Genomic DNA, 20,898 nt, shown 5'->3' with positions numbered 1-20,898 from the left:
AAAGGAAACAGGAGAGGAAAGAGGAGAGAGAGAAGGGGGAGAAAAGGATAAGAGAAGAGACGGAGGGTAAGGGCAGAAGAAGGAAGAGGAAAAGACATCAGAAAGGGAAATACAAGAAGGGTAGGCAGAAAAAGAGAATGAAAGGAAGGAAAGAAGGTCACTGAAGTAGAATAGACCATGCAACTCACAGGTCAATTAAGTATTTTGCTCTCATAAGGAGGGCGCTTTCCTCTACAGCTTGGCCAAGTGGCTGGCCAGGTCCTGATGATACCACTTTTAGAGGGAGAGGAAGAGGGAGGGAAATTCCTCCTTTTCCAACCCCATTTAGAAATTGCCCCAATGTCACGATTTGGGGAATTGAGCCTACCTCCTTCAAAAGAAGCCTTCTATTTCAAACAGGTTATAAAACCAGTGATTGATAATAATTAGGATTCCTGAGCAATACACTTAATATGTGAGCAAGGTACCTAGGTGTTTGTTTCTTTAAAATATTGCTATCTATGTGTATTTAGGGAGCTTCTGGGGAGGTATCTTCTAACTTTCTCTTTGGTTACTCAGACAAGGTTACCTAAGGTTCAGAGTATTGGAGGGCAGCGTCTACAGCCACTCCAAATTAACCACAGCTCCTAAAACCCTATCACTGTGATTATCTTTATTGGGCACAGTTAGTTCAAAGCAAAGGTATTTGATGACGTAGCACTGTAAGAAAAGCAACTATAAAACTGGGACATACTGTTCTGTGAACACACACACCATCAGTGGGAAGAGTGGACACGTGGAAATGAGGAACATGTGAGTCCAAGGATATGAGTGGGTGGAGAACACATGTGGCCATAACACATGCATGAAGAGTCAGCTCCCACCTCTGATGCTACAAGACTGCAGATATATTTCCATGATATCACTTGTGTCAGATACGTCCTTTCTGTTGTGTGTTGTTCCCTGCTTGTTTCCCCTGGTTGTGGATCAGCATTGTGCCAGCTGAGTGTTGTAGCAGACAGAGTTCTATACCTGGAGACAGGAAGAACAGATTGCAAGTCCAGCCTCAGAACCTTACTAGCTGTGTGACCCTGGACAAGTCACTTAACTGCAGTCTGCCTCAGTTTCATTAACTAAAATGAGAATAATAATAATTACCTATCTCTCAGGGTTATTGTGAGGATCAAATGAAATAACACCATAAAGTGTTTTGCAAATCTTAACGCACCAAATAAATGCTAGCTTTTATGTTTAGTCCTGTGGTTTGTTCTTATCGTCCTGAGAGGTAGCTGGGCTGGATACAGAGTTGTGTAGCTTCTCTCTGATTCCAGTCTCTGGTTTCAGCTCTGGAAGAGAGTCCTGCCTGTTCCCCATAGAAGGATGGCTGTTATCTCTCTGTCTCATGAAAGGATGGCTATGCCATTGCTTTTAGTTTAAAGGTCATAGACCTTTTCTGCTACAGGTTTTTTAGAAGTCTTGACATACCCAGTCATCACAGTAGGGAAAACCCTTCTTGGCTTTTTCCCCTCACCAAAACAGGAGTTTGTCTGTTTCTCAGAGGCTTGGCTAAAATGGGCTTTACTCTCTAGAGGGAGATTTCTGACCCTAGTTTCCTATATCTTTGGGATACAGAGGAGAATCCAGGTATCTAGTACTTTCAGGCTTATATAAATTTTTTTTTTTTGCGAGGCAATTGGGGTTAAGTGACTTGCCCAGGGTCACACAGCTAGTAAGTGTCAAGAGTCTGGTCTGAGACTGGATTTGAACTCAGGTTCTCCTGACTCCAGGGCCGGTGCTCTATTCACTGTGCCACCTAGCTGCCCCCTAAATAAATTGTTTTTTAAAAAAATCTGTATTTAATGTTGACTAAGGTGTGCATCTCAGTCCAACTTAGATTCATGAAGTCCATGTGACTCTCTGCTTACCTGCTGATGTCTGAACTACCTCTGGTCAGCATCCATTTTAGAGAATCCCTACTCAAAAAACTGCCAGGAGCTCTGGTGATTCAGGGTCCTCAGTTTCTCAACTTATGCATTCTTTTTGTCTTCTATTCAAATGAGTGGGAGGAGTAGAGGCACATAAACAACATTAAACCAGTGTCAAGGTCACTGTTCTTTCCATGACCAACAGGATTTCTGACCTTCCCTTCTGTCTGGGTTACTTGTGTTTCAGTCCTCAGCACTGTTTCTGGCACATGGTAACTGATTAATAAATGTATTATCTCTCTTCTCTCTCTCTGTGTCTCTTTTTGTGTGTTTCTGTCTCTCTCTTTCTTTTTCTCCTCCTCCTCCACCTCTTCCTTGTCCTCCTTCTCCTTCTCCTCGTTGTCCTCCTCCTCTTCCTTCTTCTCCTCTCTGTCTGTCTCTGTCTGTCTCTCTGTCTCTCTCTCCCTCTCTTCTCCCCACTCCTTCTCCTCTCTGTCTCTGTATCTTTATCAAGTAGCCTGCATTACATAAGTATACAAAACTGACTACAAGTCCATCCTACATCTTTTTGCTATTCCATGACTGTATTTAAAGAGTGTTAGATTTGGAGTCAGAGCTTGGGGAACTCATTTAACCTTTCTGGGCCTCAGTTTCCTCATCTGTAAAATCAGAGAGTTAGACTAGATGACCTCTAAATCCCCCTTCCGCCTCAAAATCTATGAGGTAATATTTTTAAAGCACTTAGTGCGGTGCCTGATATATAGTAGGCACTTAAATAAATTCTTGTTCCCTCCCTCGTCCCTATGCTTAGCCGTTTTAACTGTTAACAATTCCCTGCTGTAATTTCTGGCTATCTAAACCAGAAGAATTAACAATGACTCGAATTAATGCTCCAAGTCTCCACTTTCACCTCTCTGAAGTTCTCCATGAACCAAATGACGCACATAACCTTCTCTCAAGGCAAAAGATATTTACTTGAAATAAAAGGCAAAGTAAACAATAAAGAGTTAAAGTGAGAAGGAATATTGTCTCAGGGCTGTCTTTTCCCCACCTATGCCTGGGGCAGTAGGGTACATATCATAGCAGGAGCAGTATGCAATCAGAGAGGGACACAGGCAAATAACTGGAATAGGTGCTGCATTTTAGAATTTGCACTTTATTTCTTCTTTTTTAGATAGTACTCATTTTTCCCCCAATTACATGTCAAGACAATTTTTAGCATTGATTTTTACAAGATTTTGAAATCCAAATTTTTCTCCCTTCCTCCTTTCCTTCTTCTGAAAATAGTAGGCAATTTTGCACTTTATTTCTTAATCTAGTTCCCTTGTACTCTCCCGTGCCCCAAAAGAAGGCATCTTGTTGCCCCATGCCTCTTGCTTCTCTCACCTATGCTAGGAAGAAAGGGAGCAAGCATTTATTAAGCACCTGCTGTGTGCTAGGCACCTTTACATATGTTATCACATTTGATTCTCCCAACAAGTCTTGGGAAGCATATGCTGTTATTATCTCAATTTTACAGTTGAAGAAATAGAGGCAGACAGAAGTTAACTGATATGCTCAGTCATATCACTAAGTATCTCAGGTCAGATTTGAACGCAGGTGTTTCCGAGTCCACGCTCTGTGCACTATGGCGCCACCTAGCTGCCCAGCGCAGAAATGGACCAGATGTAACCGCCTTAAGCTTGTCCTTATCACCCAGCTTCCCAGGTCCCCTGCACTGTACTCAGAACCTCCACACATTTTTGAAAACCTCTATTCTGAGACCAGCACAGTTATCCCTTCCACATAGTGGGGATTAAGGGCATGGTGCCCTTGCTGTCTGGAAAATTTGTGTAAAATTGTTTGGCTCTCCCTTTGTGCCAGAGAAGTCTGAATTATTATGGTATTAAAAGATAAACTATGTTGATGTTATACAATACTACATGTATATTTTATGCATTTCTGAGTTTCTAAATTTTTTCTGTGTTATCTGCTGGCCTTTGTGATTGTCTGCGGCTTCTGCAAAACTCCCCTCAAATTCCCATTTAATTTCCTATGCTGTCCTGTGACATATGGAAACCAGAATGGAGAAAGTTGTGATGTGGAAGGGATAACTATATATGTATGTGGGGTGAGACTGGGATGTTGTTTGGCTATAAACATACCACACAGGCTTGTGGAAAATGTAGTTCCCCACAGGGAACACGAATGTCTTCCTTAAAAAAAGGATAGTGAGAAAAGCTTATTGATCATTTTCTGTTACCTTTGTCTGACCTGGGATCTGACTACTGAGTCTATGAGGATATGACCAAAACAGTACCATTTACCTGGATGCAACACACCCTAATTTCAGTCAAATTACCTAGAGAGAATAGTCTTTTGAGTGTTTCATTACTCATCACAGAAAGTAATTGGTTTTGAGCCAGATCTGCTGATGATTCCAGGCTCTGGCACAGTTTTATATAAACATTTATACGCGGCTAACCTCACGTGTATGTAGACTGGATAAACAATAACAAGAGAAGCTATTTCTACCTTCATTTTCCAACAGGCTTTGCAATGAGCAGCTGCTAATTGTCTTTTCTCATAAGGCGCCTGTTGGGAGAATTGCTGGGAATTGTTCGTGGAGAATTGAGTTGGGCTGGGTTGAGCTGTGACCTGTGAATTTGGGGTTTATGGCCTGTGGTCTGTGACTTGTATGAGATTGTTCCCATTTGGCTGCAAGACTTGGTAGCCATGCTAAAATGCAGCTGTTTGCCTCTCCTTTCCCATACCCCAGGTTACTGTGGTGTGAGTAGGTGCTACAGACACTGATTTCTAAGCCAGGAAAATTCTTGCATGGTACAGCTGGATGGATAGAGACAAAGAGGAATGGAAAGAACAGAAAATGCCATTAGCCAACTGGATCTTCTCCCAATGAATAGGCTATACAAACTTCCACAGGCTTCTCCTCTCAACAGATGGAGCCTCTCTACATGGGGGAGCTCTCTTGAAAGTCAGCCAAAGCAGCCCCATCCTTATCTCCTTGTAGTCTTTGAGTGTTGATATGGAAGAGGGCAAAGGGTCAAGATTCAGCACCGAGGCAAGGGATAGAGCACCGGAGTCAGGAAAACCTGAGTTCAAATCCAGACTTAGACACTTACTAGCTGTGTAACCCTGGGCAAATTACTTAATCCATGTTTGTCTCTGTTTCCTAAACTGTAAAATGGAGATAGTAATAGCACCTCATTCACAGAATTGTTGTGAGGATCAAATGAGATATTTGGAAAGCATTTAACACTGTACCTGGCCCAAAGTAGGTACTTAATAAATCCTTTCCTTCCCCATAAGAGGCAGTGTGATGCAGTGGAAAGAGTGAAGGATCCAAGGGGCAGCTAGGTGACACAGTGAATAGAGCTCTGGCCTTGGAGTCAGGAGGACCTGAGTTCAAATCCAGCCTTAGACACTTAACATTTACTAACTGTGTGACCCTGGGCAAGTTACTCATCCCCAATCGCCTCACCAAAAAGAAAAAAAAATCATCAAGAGTGAGGGATCCAGCATCAGAGTCCCTAGGTTTGAATGGAAGCTCTGCCACTTACAATCTATGTGACTTTGAGTGCATCCTTTGACCTCCCTGAGCCTGAGTTTCCTAATCTGTAAAATGAGGGTGTTGGATTAGATGACTCTGTCCTTTCCAGCTCTAGAGCTATGACCCTGTGACCCTTTGACCTGACTCTACAGACATAATGTACCTCAGACTCCACAACACTCTACCTTGGAGAGCTGCAGACCTGGGAAGATAGCATCTCTCTCGTCAAGGCATTCAAGAAGCAGCAGGTAAGGTATGCTTTGGTGGCCTAGCCTGAAGCTCTGTAGTTGTATCTTGGATGAGCATTCTTCTTCCTAACAGATCCTATGTCATTTGTCAACCAGAGGTGACCTGAGGATACGTTTTGGACTCTGCATTATTCAATATTTTTTTTTTTAAATGAAGGTATACTTGGCATATTTAACACATCTGCAGATGACATAAAATTGGGAAAGATGGCTCATGTGCTGAATGACAATCAGGACGCCAAAAGATCTTGCTACAGGCTATCAGAAATGGTCTGAATCTAAAAGGATGAAATTTAGTAGAAATGAATGTAAAATGTTATATTTGCATTTTTAAAAATTAATTTTATAAGTACAAGATTGGGCAGGCATGGTTAGATAATATTTTTCATGGAAAAGATGGATGGATGGATGAATAAAAAAGCATTTATTAAGTGTTTACTGTATGCCAGGACTATATGGGATGTATGGGGTATTCAGGGCATAATAACACCTCTGGTGTGAGGGCTTGCTGAGCCCTTTTCAGGGCTGATCATGCACCTTTGGTGTCCACTTGATTTCCCCAACTCTTACCTGTGGCTCCAAGAAACCGTAGCACGCACAGCAGCCACACTCTGGCAAATCATCTAGATGGCAGATGGGCTAAACCAGGTTGAGGGTAACCGACAGGCCTCAAACTCATTGGTGAGTTAGGGGATGTCTATCCCAAGCATGTGAAGACTTTCCCCTGGCAGAATGGGAAGATGAGAACAATCTGTTCTAGTGGCAATAAAAGTGGCTGATTCAGATATTGTAGAGGGCTTAGAGGTTGGCCAGACATTGAAGACTCCAAGGCTATCACTAGTCATTTTGACTTTTGCCCTGTCACTGGACTTCAATGACTCAGGAAGAGAGAGTGAGGTTAAGGACTTTGGGCAACTCTACCTTACTTTAATCCAATTCCTGTAGACATCCCCTTAACTCACCAATGGGTTTGAGGTTTGTCAGTTACCCTCAATTGGTTTAGCCCATCTGCTTCTAGATGGTTTACCAGAGTGTGGCTGCTGTGCATGCTACAGCTTCCTGGAGCCACAGGTGAAAGTTGGGTGAATCATGTGGACACAACAGGTGGATGAGCAGCCCTGAAAAGGGCTCAGCAAGCCCTCACACCAGAGGCACTCATCTTCCTGAACACCCTATACACCCCACTTCTGGATGGATTGGTGTGGAAAATGCCCATTGAGGAACTTCCTCTACAGAATTCAGATTGCTCTTCCTCCTTGCAATTTATAGAATTACCGAGTTGCCTCAGGGCACTGAGAGGCAAAGGCACAGGTCTAGGGTCACACAGCCAATCTTCCCAGTCTTCCTGATTTCTCAAGGCCAGATAACTCTTTCATTTTTTAAAAATTAAATTCTGTTTTTTTCAATTAAGAAAATTTCCCTTCCATCTCCTCCCCAATTAAAAAAAAAAAGAAAAAGAAAAAACAAAACTCTTGTAACAAATATGCATTTTCAAGTAAAGCAAATTTCCACATTGCCATGTCCAATATATATCTATACATACATATATATGCACATACACATATACTTATATATATGTGTGTGTGTGTGTGTGTGTGTGTGTGTGTGTGTGTGTGTGTGTGTGTGTATGTCTCATTCAGTGATCATTGCAGAGTATATAGTGGAGGGGAATACTTGTTAGGTCTGGGTTAAATACATGACCTCTGAGAGTCCTTCCAACTTTGACATTCTGTGATTCTGAATCTGTATTTTGGGACTAGTCAGGAGAGTATAGATTTGCTTTCTACTTATGGACCCTGGGGACACTTGTTTCTGGTCAAATTCTCATCCCTTGAACTTTCCCCCTTTCCACTGGAAATGCTGCTTCTCTTCCCCACCTCCCTCCTCCAAAGGTATCTGTGGCACCATGTGCATCTAGTCTCCTTACTTCCATCAGGTGGACTTTCTCTCTTTGTCCATTTCACTCTCCAGAGCAGGCAGCTGAGTGTAAATATTTATAACAGAGGAAGAGCTGTTTGCTTATTCACAGAGTTTCTCTTGAATTTGCTTCTTTGAGGTCAATAAAACAGTCTCCTACTGAAAGGTCAAGAAGGATGAAGTCTGAGAAAAAGATCATTGGATCTGGCAATGAATAAGTCTCTGGTGACCTTGGAGAAAGCACTGTTAGTAGAACGGGGGCGGGGGGAGGTTGGATGCCAAATCACAAGGGATTGAGGAGTGAGTGGGCAATGAGGTAGTGAGTGTGGTCTACTCATTTTAGGGGGTAGCATTAAAAAGGAGGAGATATATAGGATAATAGCTCGAGGGAATGGCAAAGGGATTTTTTTTTCAAAGATAGAAGTGGTTTGAGTAGGTTTATAGGTAAAAGGGGAAAAAAGCCCTGGCTCTGGACTGAGAGAAATTGGGTTCAGATCCTACTTTTCAGTCTAAAGTGACTTAAGTCACTTTACCTTCTTGAACCTCAGTTTCCTCATTTGTAAAATGAGTCAGTTGGCCTAGTTGGCCCTTGAGGCACCTTTATGCTCTATGATCCTTCTTTTTTTAATTTAAAAAATATTTATTTTAAATTTATGGAATAAAACAAGCATTTTCATAATATAGTACAATAAAAAAGATGATTGTACATGAAACTGCAAATCTTTTATGTACAACTTGATATTCTTTTAAAATATATCATTAAGTTATCACATAAATTTCTTTTTTTTCTCCCTGCCCCCCTTAGAGATAGCTACCATTAGACACAAATAGATACACACACACACACACACACACACACACACACTCCTTTGAAATTCCATTTCTGGTGCTTATTACTTGTATGATCTTGGGAAAGTCACCTAACATCCTTAGGTATCAGTTTCCTCATCTGTGAAACAAAGGTATTGGACTAGATGTCTTGTGATATTTTTCCACTTCTAGATCTATGAGCAAGGACAGGGGCTTGAAAAAGGAGAGGGAAAAATGGAATTTTTCATGGATAAAGATCTCACAGGAGATAGGAGCTAGGGATCAAGGATACAAGTAGAAGGTTTAGTCTTGAAAAGGACAATGGCCACCTCAACGTTTTCATCTGAAACAGAGAAGATAACGAGTGAAGACAAGTTGTGAGATCTGAAAGCTCACATGAGGGAGCTAATGATGAGAGTAGACATCAGTTTTCTCAATAAGGTCATTCATTCATTAATTCAACAAATATTAAGTATTCGATATGTGCTGTGCCCTGTGCTGGTTGGAGGTGAGTTCATCTACTGAGGGAGAGGGGGCAGGGGTGGAATTGGGGGCTTGAGGGTAGAGGGGAAGCTTTGAAACAGTGGCTTTGGGGAATGTGATAGGGTGTCAGACATGAATCAAAAGACTATAGCATTGAGGTTAAATAGAATGAACTTACAGTGGACTCTAACATTTCTGTGGCTTCCTCTATGAGCAATAGGGTAGGACCCTTGAAGGTGGGACCAGAGAAGCAGATGGCAGAGCTAACTCTGTGTTGGGGAACAGCAGGCCAGTAATGGCAGTAGAATAAGAAAGTAAGGGATTCAATGGTAGAGGACAGGACTTTGATGAAAGGGCTGTCTATGAGGTACCAAGACATATTTGGTATTGAACAGGTCTTTCAGTTCCTCTGGGAATCATTTTCCTCATTTGTAAAAGGAAGGGATTGGACTAGATGACTCTAAGGTCCCTTCCGATTCTAAATCTATGAAATTTATGAAGGATTGAAGGAAGCAAAGTAAATTGAGAATGACAGCAATATATTAAAAGAATAGAAAAGGAAGAACGGGACCTACAATGAGGCTGAAGAGAAGGTTCAGGATGTTGACAACTAATACGAATATCAATATAATTAGCTAATTAATTATGTTAATATTTATGTAATGCTCAAAAGTTTGACAAGCACTTTACATATTTATCTCATTTCATCCTTACAACAACATGCAAACAATATTGTACAAATATCCAATATACAAGATATATGAGAAATAATGACCAGGTGATGATGCTCTGCATTAAGATGGTAGCTGTCTGAGTGGAGAGAAGGGAATATATTGGAGGGATGTTGTGAAGGCAGAAAGCACAAGATCTGGCAGTGTATTAGGGATGGGGGGGCGAGTGCACAACTGTGAATGGGAGTGGGGTGTGGGAAGGTAGAGACTAGAAAAGGGTAGAGCTGAGATGGATTGGGATAACAATATTGGGAGGAGTAACAGGGAAAAGGGATTTTCACCTTGGCAGGCAGCAATTTTGAATGACCAGGATTAAAGGAACAGGAGATGGAGACATGGTAGCCATAGCAGAAGGGAAGTATCAAACATGGAGATGCTTACAGACTAAATTGGTCCTAAGGTTCTAATTAGAATGTTAGTGTAATAGAATCTTCCCTATTCCATCTACACTTTGGGAGGTTTGCTCAGACGATTTATTTGGAGGATAGATGAAAGTTATAGTGGAAGGAGGGTGCTGAAGAAGGAATGGGGATTTTCTCAGTCTTCTCTGGGTTGGACTCCCCCTTAGGTTACTGGAGTGGTGAGATTGTATATATGTCCTTCATCTCTCATCCCACCATGCCTTAAGGCCTTTTCCATCTTTAACATTCTATATAGACAATATTAATTCTATACAGACTCAGCGTCTTGATCCTATGGAGAAAGAAAGTAAATAGTAAGACAGAAGGTCTTGGTGACTGATTTTAATTTTTTCTTCTATATCCTAGTGCTGTCACTGAGTCAGAGGCCAAGGATTCTCAGTTCTCTGATCATGAGAGAATTGAAAGCTCTGAAGACGTGGAATTGAGTGGATGATTTTTGCCTATAGCAATTATGGTCAAAGCAGCCTGTTCAGGAGAGTAAACAGCCAGTTTGTCTGCTTAGGCAGGCCCCCACCCCACCTCCAGCTCAGCCTAAAATTCCCTTCACCAGGCAGCACTACTGCCCCCTCTGCAGGCCATCAGTCTCTGTCAGGAGGAAAAGGCTTTTGGTTAGAATTTAATGTCTAGTAAAGGGGTAAGGCTGTAGACAATAGAATGTAGACTGTCAGAGCAAGAAATGATCTTAGCACATAGAATGTCAGCTAGAAGGAGAACTTTAGAACACAAAATATCAGAGCTGGGGTACTTTAGAACATAGAAAATAAGATATATTGGAGCTGGACCATCAAGATCATTTACTCCAATCTCATCATTTTACAGAAGAAATTGAGTCTTAGGGAGGAGGCCATTTTTGTGACTCAAGGTCACAAAACTAATTAAGGTGTCAGTCTGAAGTCGATGTCTCACTCTCTGATTTAGCTCTTTTATTACTGATCAATCAGGCTGCAGCTAAGAAATATAAGAACAGTGCTCTAAAGGAAAAAAGCTCTAGTCTGGCAATCAGGAGACCTGAGATGTAGGTCCAAGTCTGCTATTAATCAGCTGTGTAACTTTGGGCAAATCATTTTCACTCTCTGGTGCTTTCCTAATCTGTACAATGAGATTTGCCTAGTTGATCTCTAATCTACATCTTAGTTCTGACATTCTAAATGAAAAGTCCCAGAAAGACATCCCAATTTTGGGACTAGGATGAGCCAATTTGTTGGAGCAGGAAGAAACTGAGTTCTTTGTTCCAAAGCTGGATAACAAATGTTCTATTGGATCAAGGTAAGTAGAATCAGACACTGGAACTGGAAGGAACTTTTAAGATCATCTAATCCAAATGCTAGGCCTATGAAGAAATTCACCTTAATAATATCCCTTACAGGTAGTCATTCTTGGCTTGAAAACTTCTAGGTGGCACAGTGGATACAGCACCAGCTTTGGAGTCAGGAGGACTGGAGTTCAAAATCAGGCCTCAGGTACTTAGTACCTGTGTGACCCTGAGCAAGTCACTTAACCTTGATTGCCTCCAAAAATAAAAAATAAAGAGAAGAAAATTTCTACTGTTATAGAGACAGCATGGTACAGTGGAAAGAGTGCTAGATTTAAAGGTGGAAAACTTGGGTTCAAATCCTAGTTCTACTATATACTATATGAAAATGAACTGTCTCTTTTGAAAAAAATTAGTTTTATATTTTTTTCTGCACTAAAGAACATTTCCATATATACACCAGAACACAAAAGAGGATCGTGTGTAAAACCACGACTCTCCAATTAAAAAGGGAAATAACGAACTCCAGATATTGTGTTTAAAACTCTCCTGCATATTTGTATTTATTTATGAATTTCCTTATGTTCTTTTCTGAGCATTAAAAAATTGCTCCATTGATCATCTTCTATTTGATATCACTATTGCTAACCCCATTTTCCTACCCTACCCCCAATTTAAAAACAGAGAAAAAACTCTTGAAATAGATATGTATAGTCAACAAAATGAATCCACCTAGTGGCCATATCCAATGTCTAATGATGTTGGGAAGTGGCTGATGCTTGAACCCCTCATCTGAACTCGTCAAAGGAGAGAAGAATACACATATGCATATGTGTGCACGTGCACACATACATATATGTACAATTGGGCACGCATATATTTTACTTGGAAACTAGAAAAGGGAGAAGGAATAGGAGACAATAAGGGGGAGGGTAGGTTAAAGAAGAAATCAATCCTAAGCAAAACATATTAAAAATGTGGAAGGTAGATTTGAAAAAGGAGTTTAAAAGGAAAGAAAGGATAAGGATTTTTCACTGGGCTCTGGGTGAGAAGAGCAAGGAAGCAAAAAAGAGATCACAGCAAACCTAGAGTACCGGTGCTGAGCATCCCCTTCTTTATAAAAAGGCGACAAGAAAATCTGATGAACCAATGACTGACCATGATTCCAGAGGAAGCATAAGGAAACATAATACCTGCCTCCCGAAGGAGAGGTAACCAACTCAGGGTGCAGACTAGGGCTTAAAAAAATATAGCCAATGAGGGAATTTGTTTTGTTTCATTATGCATATTTGTTGCAATGGCTTTATTTATTTTTTCTTTTTTTCAGTTGAGGAAGGGGAGGTGGTAGAAGGAGAACGTGGATTTCTATCAATTGAAAAAATACAGTATTTTTAGAAAAGGAATATAAAGGTTGAATGCATCTAAGGTAAGAAAGCAAACAATTAACTGAAAGTAAACATTGGAGAACGTTTCTTGGATAAAATTCTCATTTCCAAGTTATATAAGCAACTATTTCAAATTTATAGTGACATCCCCCAATTGATAAATGTTCAAACTGTATAATACAAACTATGTAATACAACTGCATTATACAACTAGGTACTTTTCTTTCCTGTCTTTCTTTCTTTCTTTCTTTCTTTCTTTCTTTCTTTCTTTCTTTCTTTCTTTCTCTCAGGCAATCGGGGTTAAGTGACTTGCCCAAGGTCACACAGCTAGTATGTGTCAAATGTTTGGTCTGAGGTCAGATTTGAACTCAGGTCCTCCTGACTTCAGGGCCGGTACTCTATCCATTGCGCCACCTAGCTGCCCCACAACTAGGTACTTTTCAAAGGAAGAAATCCAAGCTATCCATAGTTTTATAAAATGGCCCAAATCACTAATAATTAGAGAAATACAAATTAAAGCAACTCTGAGGTTCTATCTCACCCCTCAGATTACCTACATTGACAAAAAAGAGAAAATAACAGATATTGAGGCTGCAGGAAAAGAATTGCACCAATGCAGTATTGTTAGAGCTGTGAATTGGTCCAGTTGTTCTGGAGAACAATCTGAAATTATACCCCCAAAGTTACTAAACTGTGCATGCCCTTTAACAAAGTGATACCACAACTAGACCTATTCCTCCCAAAAATTAAAGGGAAAAAAGACTCATATACACAAAAATATTTATAGCAGCTCTTTTTGGAGTGGCAAAGAACTGGAAACTAAGGGGGTGAGGATGGAACATCAACCTGGGAATGGCTGAACATCATGTGTGATATAAATATAATGAAATATCATTTTGCCACAAGGAATGTTGAAAAGGATGGTTTCAGAGTAACCTGAAAAAACTTGCATGAACGGATGCAGAGCAAAGTGAGCAGAACCGATCAGGAGGATAATTTAGATAATAACAACAACTTTAAAAGTCTTAAGAACTCTGATCAATACACTTGACTAATCTTGATCTTAGAAGGCTGATGATGAAGCATGCTACCCATTTCCTCACAGAGAAGTGATAGACTCTGGATGAGGAATAAGACATACATTTTCATACAGGGCCAATGTGGGAATTTGTTTTGTTTGACAATGAATATTTCTTTTTTTTTTTCATGAATATTTCTTACAAGGGTTTTTGCTTTCTTTTTTTTCTTTTCCAATGGCATGGAATTTGAAAAGAGAAAATAAATTCTAGTTAATTAGAAAATTTAAAAAGTTATTTGTCCAAGGTCATATGGACAGTAAGCATCAGATGTAGAATTTGATGGCCAATTTTTTGACTTCAAGGCTCATTCCACTGAATATTATATACTTCACTTTCCCCTAGCTTCCAGATCCTTCCCCTTTAAGGTTAACTTTTGTAAGTAACCTGTATTTACCTATTTATTTACATATTGTCTTGCCTATTAGAATGTAAGCTCCTTAAGGGTAGGAATAGGTGTTTTTTTTTCTTTTTGTTTTGTTTTGTCTTTTTTTTTTTTCTTCCATTTTTGGTATTCCCTGGTGCTTAGCACAGTGTCTGGCATGTACCAAGTGCTTAATAAATGGTTGTAGATTCATTGACTGCTTACAATGGCGAGTAAAGAAAAGGCAGACTTTGCCCCAACATAAGGATTAAAGAGCTGCCCCAAAATGGAACAGTTTGCCATAGAAGACTGTGAATTTTTCTATCCCTGGAGATGTTAAAACAGAGACTGGATGACTGTTATAGAGGGAATTCATGCTTCAGATGCAGTGGCCCTAGGTGGCCTATGGCCCAGTTAAAAAGTCTTATGAGATGCCATGACACTTTTCTCAGACATTTTTCTGCCTTTCTTCAGCCACCCATTGTACTTGGGGTTAACTTTCATGGCTATTAGGTATGGAAAACTCATTTTGATAAACCAGGAGGCATTGTGGTTTAAAGTAAGAAGACATGAGTTAAAATCTTGGCTCTACTGTTTGTACTGAAGAATATGGAGATCCCAGTAGAAACACAAAGTCTTCTGCCCTGAGCAGATAAAAGCAGACTAGAAGAGTCACTAAAGCTGGCCCCCTTCCACCTGGCTTCCATTTCCTTTTAGGGGACCAGTACTTGCAAATGTATTCCAGATCATAGTCTTATTCAAAGTTTTCTTTATTTTCTCCTGAATGGAAATAGTGAAGCACTCACTTTCATCAGAGTTAGAACTGGATGGAAAACCCTCTTCCTCTCTCTCAGTTCCCTCTCCCTCCTTATTTTTTGTCTTCCCCTCTCCTCCCTCTTTTCCTCTCTTTCCTCCCTTTTTCCTCTTCTTTCATCTTCCCTTTTCTTATTATCTCCCCTCTTCTTCCTCCCTTTAACCTCTCTTTCTCTCCTTGGTCGAATTATAGGAAGAGACACAGGGACCACACTCCCAATGGGTTGTGGGATGTGACTTATTACCAGCACATTAGAGAAAATCTCAGGTGAGGTTATGGTCTATCACATCATTGCACCATTTCCCTGAGGCTATTTTTTTTGGAACCTCTCCTAGGGTTCTGAGAGATTGCTGACCCATGGCTTACAGTTTACAGGGTCATAATTTTATAGGTTCCCCTGTTCAACTCCCATATTTTTAAAAAAAGATTTATTAATATCTTTTCTTTTTATATCATGTTTATTTCTAAATATACTCCGCCACCCCTCCCCTACCTAGAGAGCCTACTCTTGTAACAAAGATATTAAAAACATCAGTAATCTAACAGTGATATGCAATACTTCTTCAACTCTCTCTCTCTCTCTCTCTCTCTCTCTCTCTCTCTCTCATCAAAAAAAAAAAAGGAAGGTATATTTTCTCATCTCTAAGGCAAAACTTAGTCAATATAATTATAGAGTGGTTAGGTGGTGCAGTAGATAGAATGTTGGACCAGAACTCAGGGAACACTGAAGTTTAAATCCAGCCTTACACACTTCCTACTTGTGTGACCCTAGATAAGTCACTTAATCTTTGTCTCCCTTAGTTTCCTCATGTGTAAAATGGGGATAGTAATAACACTTTCCTCCCAGGGCTTTTGTGAGGAGAAAATGAGGTAATATTTGTAAAGTGCTATATGAATGAAAGCTATTATTACTATTACTATAGAATGTTTCATTTTGTTTTATTCGTTTTCATTTACATCATTAAGTCATTGTGGATACTGTTTTCCTGGTTCTATTTATTTTCACTTTATATCAGTTCATACAAATTTTTCCATAATTCTCTGAATTTTTCATATTCATCTCAGTTTTCTCAATCTATGAGTAGGGAAACAGAGGCCTGGAGGAGGGGAAATGATTTGCCCAAAGTCATTTAACTTAGATGTCCAGATCTTACAAAGGGGTCTGATCAGAGGTGTCCTCCAGGAAAAGGTTGACTTTTTCTGCATGCTGTGATTGTGGAAGCAAGGCGAAGTACCTCAGATGAAGAACCTCTCTAACCTGACTCTTTTCCTTTGGAGCAGCTACCTAATGTCTAGTAATATCTATACATCTCAACAAAGACTCAGGGTGAGCTTCTTCTCGATGCATTTTTATAATAATCAGAGTGACTCAAGGCTTACAAAGTACCTTCCTTACAATAACGGTAGGTAATGAAAGTGCTGTTGCATCCATTTTGCAGATGAGTCTCAGAAAGGGGTAGGCATTTGTCCATGTTTAGATGTCTGGTAGTTATCAGAGCTGGGATTTAGACTGAGGTCTCCTAATTACAAGTCTAGTCAACTTTCCATTATGCCAAGGTCTCTCTTAACCCCCCATAACCTTCATGAGACAGACACTATATCCTGTTATTAGTTTCACTTCCCCTTCTCAGTCCTTTTTGTTTGTTTTCTGAACTTCACACTGAGTGAAAAGAACAAAGACAAAAAAAATCCTGGTTCCAAGAGGCAGCAGGAAAGGCGGTGAGAGATAGTGGAAAGTATCTTGGAGTAGAAAGTCAGGAAATCAGGGTGCTAGTCTAAACATTTCTACTTACTTACCAAGTGACAGCTAGGTGGCATAGTTGATAGGGTGCCAGGACTGGAGTCAGGCACACCTGAGTTCAAATCTGGCCTCAGACACTTACTAGCTGTGTGACCCTGGGTAAATCATATAACCCTGTTTGCCTCAGTTTCCTCAACTGTAAAATAAGCTGGAGAAGGAAATGGCAAATCACTCCAGTATCTTTGCCAAGAAAACCTCTAATAGGGTCACGAAGAATCAGACATGACTCAAAACAACAACAACACTGTGACCATGGGCAAGTCATTTAATTTATCTGATCCTCAACTTCCTAATCTGTCAAATGGAAACTGTATAATCTCAGCCCTGTATAGAGTTGTTGTGAGGATCAGATAAATTTATATGACAGACTTTGTCACTATACAAATGGAATCACTCATTAATTTTAATAAATTCAAGAGACACATGGTGGGCACGAGTGGTCTGAAACAAATCAACAACAAAATTTGCTTGACTACACTTATTTGTTTCAAGAGAGGGGATTAGGATGAGATAGTGGGTAGATAACATTTGCAGATGGGGGTGAGAGTGAGTTGTGATAGGCACTGAAAAAAGAGAAAATATTAACCAAACATTTACATACACAAAAGAAAACAAAAGAATTTTGGAAGGAGACACAAGCAAATAGGTTGTCTTAAATTTAATATGCATTTTAAAATAACAATTTGTATGTTATAGCTCAAGATTTCTTATACAATCTTCTTTTTTCTTCATTTTATATTCAAATATTTGTGTTTGTTGATGACTATTAAATTCATATTTGGAATGGTCCCTCAATGTCCAGTTCCCCACATCTCCTGGCCTTGAAAGTCCTTTTCTCCCTTTGAGGAGTTTCTACCAAGTTCACTTCCAAGTGAGGCATAGCCGATTGGATGAGTTGCAGGACACTGTTCCTTATCTGCTAAATCAGTTTATAGTTAATCTAGATCTAGGAGATTGCTCTCAGGGCTAGGTCCTCACTGGACTCAGTTGATGTGAAGTGATAGCACCTAGAGAAAAGTAAAGCACAAAAATGGGCAAGGAAGGGGCATACTGAGCCTTTTGCTTTGCAAACTCAGTTTCAGCTCCAATCCTTCTACCTCTGAAGCCAAAAACAAAGCTTCTCCTCACTGCACAGGACCAGTTCCTCTGTCCTTCGTAGCCTGAAGTTGGGCTCCCCCAAATTCCACATATGGCAATGAAACAAGCAGGGAATATTGCACGTACTCTGAGGACTGGGCCCAAATTGGTTAAATCTCCATTACACCTTAAAAAAGAAAAAAATGTAAAATCACTCCCAAAGAATGGCACAGGAGAAGTGGTTTAGAGGATAGCATCAGTGAGATCTGTAATTGGAAAAGGAGGAAGGCTGAGCAAGACATCACTGATGGGCAGTCCGCATTCTTCAGATGGAAAGAAATCTAGATTAAAGGAAGGCCCTCAGTATCTTGGGTGAATCTCCTGAGGAATATTCATGGGAAGGAATTGGCAAAAATTGCACAGGATGAGAAGGCAAGGGTGGGTTTCAGTCTGTACTGTTGGAGGGAGAGTGCATATTGAGGAGATCAAAGATGCATGAAAACATCAAGGTAGTTACAATTCTAAGTAAATATTCTAACTCTACATAAATAATACATTCAAAATAAATAAATTTTATTCCCCAAATAGCCAAGTTGCCAATTGGTGACAACTTTTTTTGGTGATGGGGGCTCTATACTAGCAAACCCAATGAGGAGTGGAATAAATTCAGACATTCTGAGCATGTGTAGCACTTGTGGCTGGTGCAATGTCTATGTAGACTTTGGAGCACAGGTTTTCCAGACACCACTCTCTCCTGGTTCTCCTCCTACCTATCTGATCACTCCTCTTGTCTTCTTTGCTAGGTCCTCCTCCAGATTCACTGCCAGGGGTGTCTAGGGGTCTGTCCTGGGCCCTCTTCTCTTCTCCCTCTATGCTATTTTACTTGACAATCTCATCAGGTCCCATGGATTTAATTACCATCTCTATGCTAATGACTCTCAAACCTACCTTTCCTGCCCTAATCTTTCTGCTGATCACCAATCTCCCATCTCTAACTGCCTTTCAGCCATCTCAAACTAGTCCCCCTCTCCTACCTTCCCTTTTACCATAGAGGGAAACACCATCCTCCCAGTCCCTCAGGCTCACAACCTAGGAGTTATCCTAGATTTCTCATTTTCTCTCATCCCATATCCAAGCTGCTGCCATGACTTGTCAATTTTAATTTCTACCTTCACCTCAAAAACAGGCAAGAGACAATACCTGCCCTCAAGGAGCTTATAGTATGCACCATAAGTAGGGATAAGAGGCTCCAAAGGGGAGAGTCTCAGGGACTTTTTAATAGCTGTACCTAGGCAGGGTTACTGGGGGGCCTGCAGTAAATTGGGTCAGGGGAATGAAGGGGAATACACAAGGCTCAGAGATCAGGTCTTTAGAGCCCTGCATTTCCTATTCTTGCTCTTTCCTTTCCCACTCCCACATCCCTAAAGAAAAATATCAGAAGAAATGAAAGTCTTGTGAAATGTGAGATTTGGTGAGAAGCCACTTGATTTAAGACTGTCCCAAAATACTGCAGGAAAAGGCTTGGACCAAAATTTAAAATGTCAGTGCAAGTAAATGGAGTAATGAAAACACCCATTCATTCTAAGACTGACACACTTAACATTAAATCTACTGCAGTGAGAAAAGGGCTGGATTTGGAGTGAGGGGACCTGGGTTTGAAGCAGGAGACATGGATTTGAATCCCAGGCCCCAAATTAAATAGCTATGTGACCTTCAGCAAGTTACTTCCCCTGAGACTTAGTTTCTTCGCCTATCAAATAAAGAACCTAAAAGCACACAAACTACTTATGTCATAGTGCTGTGGTTTGCAAACCTTAAAACAAAGAGTTTTGTAAACCTTAAAACACCATATAAATGTAAGTTATTAATCTCATATGTCATCTGTACAGGCCATTGTCTTCCCTTTCGCACTATTGACTAGACTTTCAAGGAGACACTCCCTCCCCCAAGCTGCTGACATTGATCAAGGGAGGGGATGTTCTTTGGAGGCTGAGACAGGATAAAATTAAATTGTCTATTTTCTCTCCCTTTCCCCCTCCTCCCTCTGATCCCTGTCACTAGCCAGACTCAGTATGTGATCTGGTTGTGGTGGAAATGATGTAATTCTCTGGGACAATTCCTATCAGATTAAGAGGAAATCTGAGGTAGAAGGAAACTGTGATTTCCCATGAGCTCCTTAGAGCAACATCTTGAGAGCAGCACAGCTAGAATGGTAGCCCTGGGAAAATTCAGAGAAAGTTTGGAGAGTTACAAGGTGTTGTGGACCAGGCCTGACTAGGGCCATTCTTACAATTTGGCACTAGGACTGGAGTAAAATGAAGCATTTGTAGGCCAACCAACATTAAAAAAATAAATTTTCTTAACAACTGCATGGAAAGGATACTTCCCCACCCCTCCCAGATTACATGTGAAAACATGTCTGGTCAGAAGGGAGTATTGGGTCAGCAGGTTGTGCTAACTTTTGTGGCAGTGAGATATCTTTCAAGTCTGAGAGATGTTGATTCCTCATAGGAGGGTCCTTATATGCCCGAGGTGACCAGGAAGCCATGTCAATGGCTTAAGCCCTCATCCTTTGAACCAGTCATGTCTCAGGGACAGTTTTCTAGCCTTTGGGAAAAACTATCTCATTCTATATGGTAGGCACCCTGGGAGAAGCTGTGGAAATGGTCCCTGTTCAGCTGTGCACAAGTCAAATAGTTCTGTTTGGGGTGGCATATGCTTATCTTAGATTGGCTCCTAAGAACCCTCTCCATGTTTTGCCAGATTTTGCCACAGAGCCTGGCAGGCGATCTGGAAAAAAAGGGGAGAAAGGGCTCAGGAAGTAGATCTGGGGGTAAGGAGTAATGAGAACAATGCAATTCAACTAACACTTATCAAATACCTACTATGTATGTGCAAGGGGTGCAGTGGGGGAGGAGGTCCTTGTTTTGGCATTAGAGAGATGATGGCAAAGGACTAGTAGAAGACAGTATAAGGGGAAATGCAGAGAAGGGAGAAGGTGGGGGCGAGGAAGAGCCCTAAAGCTGAGGGTCAGAGTCTGAGGAATCCTTTGCAAGAGATATGC

The sequence above is a fragment of the Phascolarctos cinereus genome, unplaced genomic scaffold (genome assembly GCF_003287225.1).
Source record: "Phascolarctos cinereus isolate Bilbo 61053 unplaced genomic scaffold, phaCin_HiC Scaffold_4;HRSCAF=312, whole genome shotgun sequence".
In the NCBI taxonomy this organism is placed as follows: Eukaryota; Metazoa; Chordata; class Mammalia; order Diprotodontia; family Phascolarctidae; genus Phascolarctos; species Phascolarctos cinereus.
The sequence above is the reverse complement of the archived record's forward strand: the minus strand, read 5'-3'. Positions refer to the sequence as shown.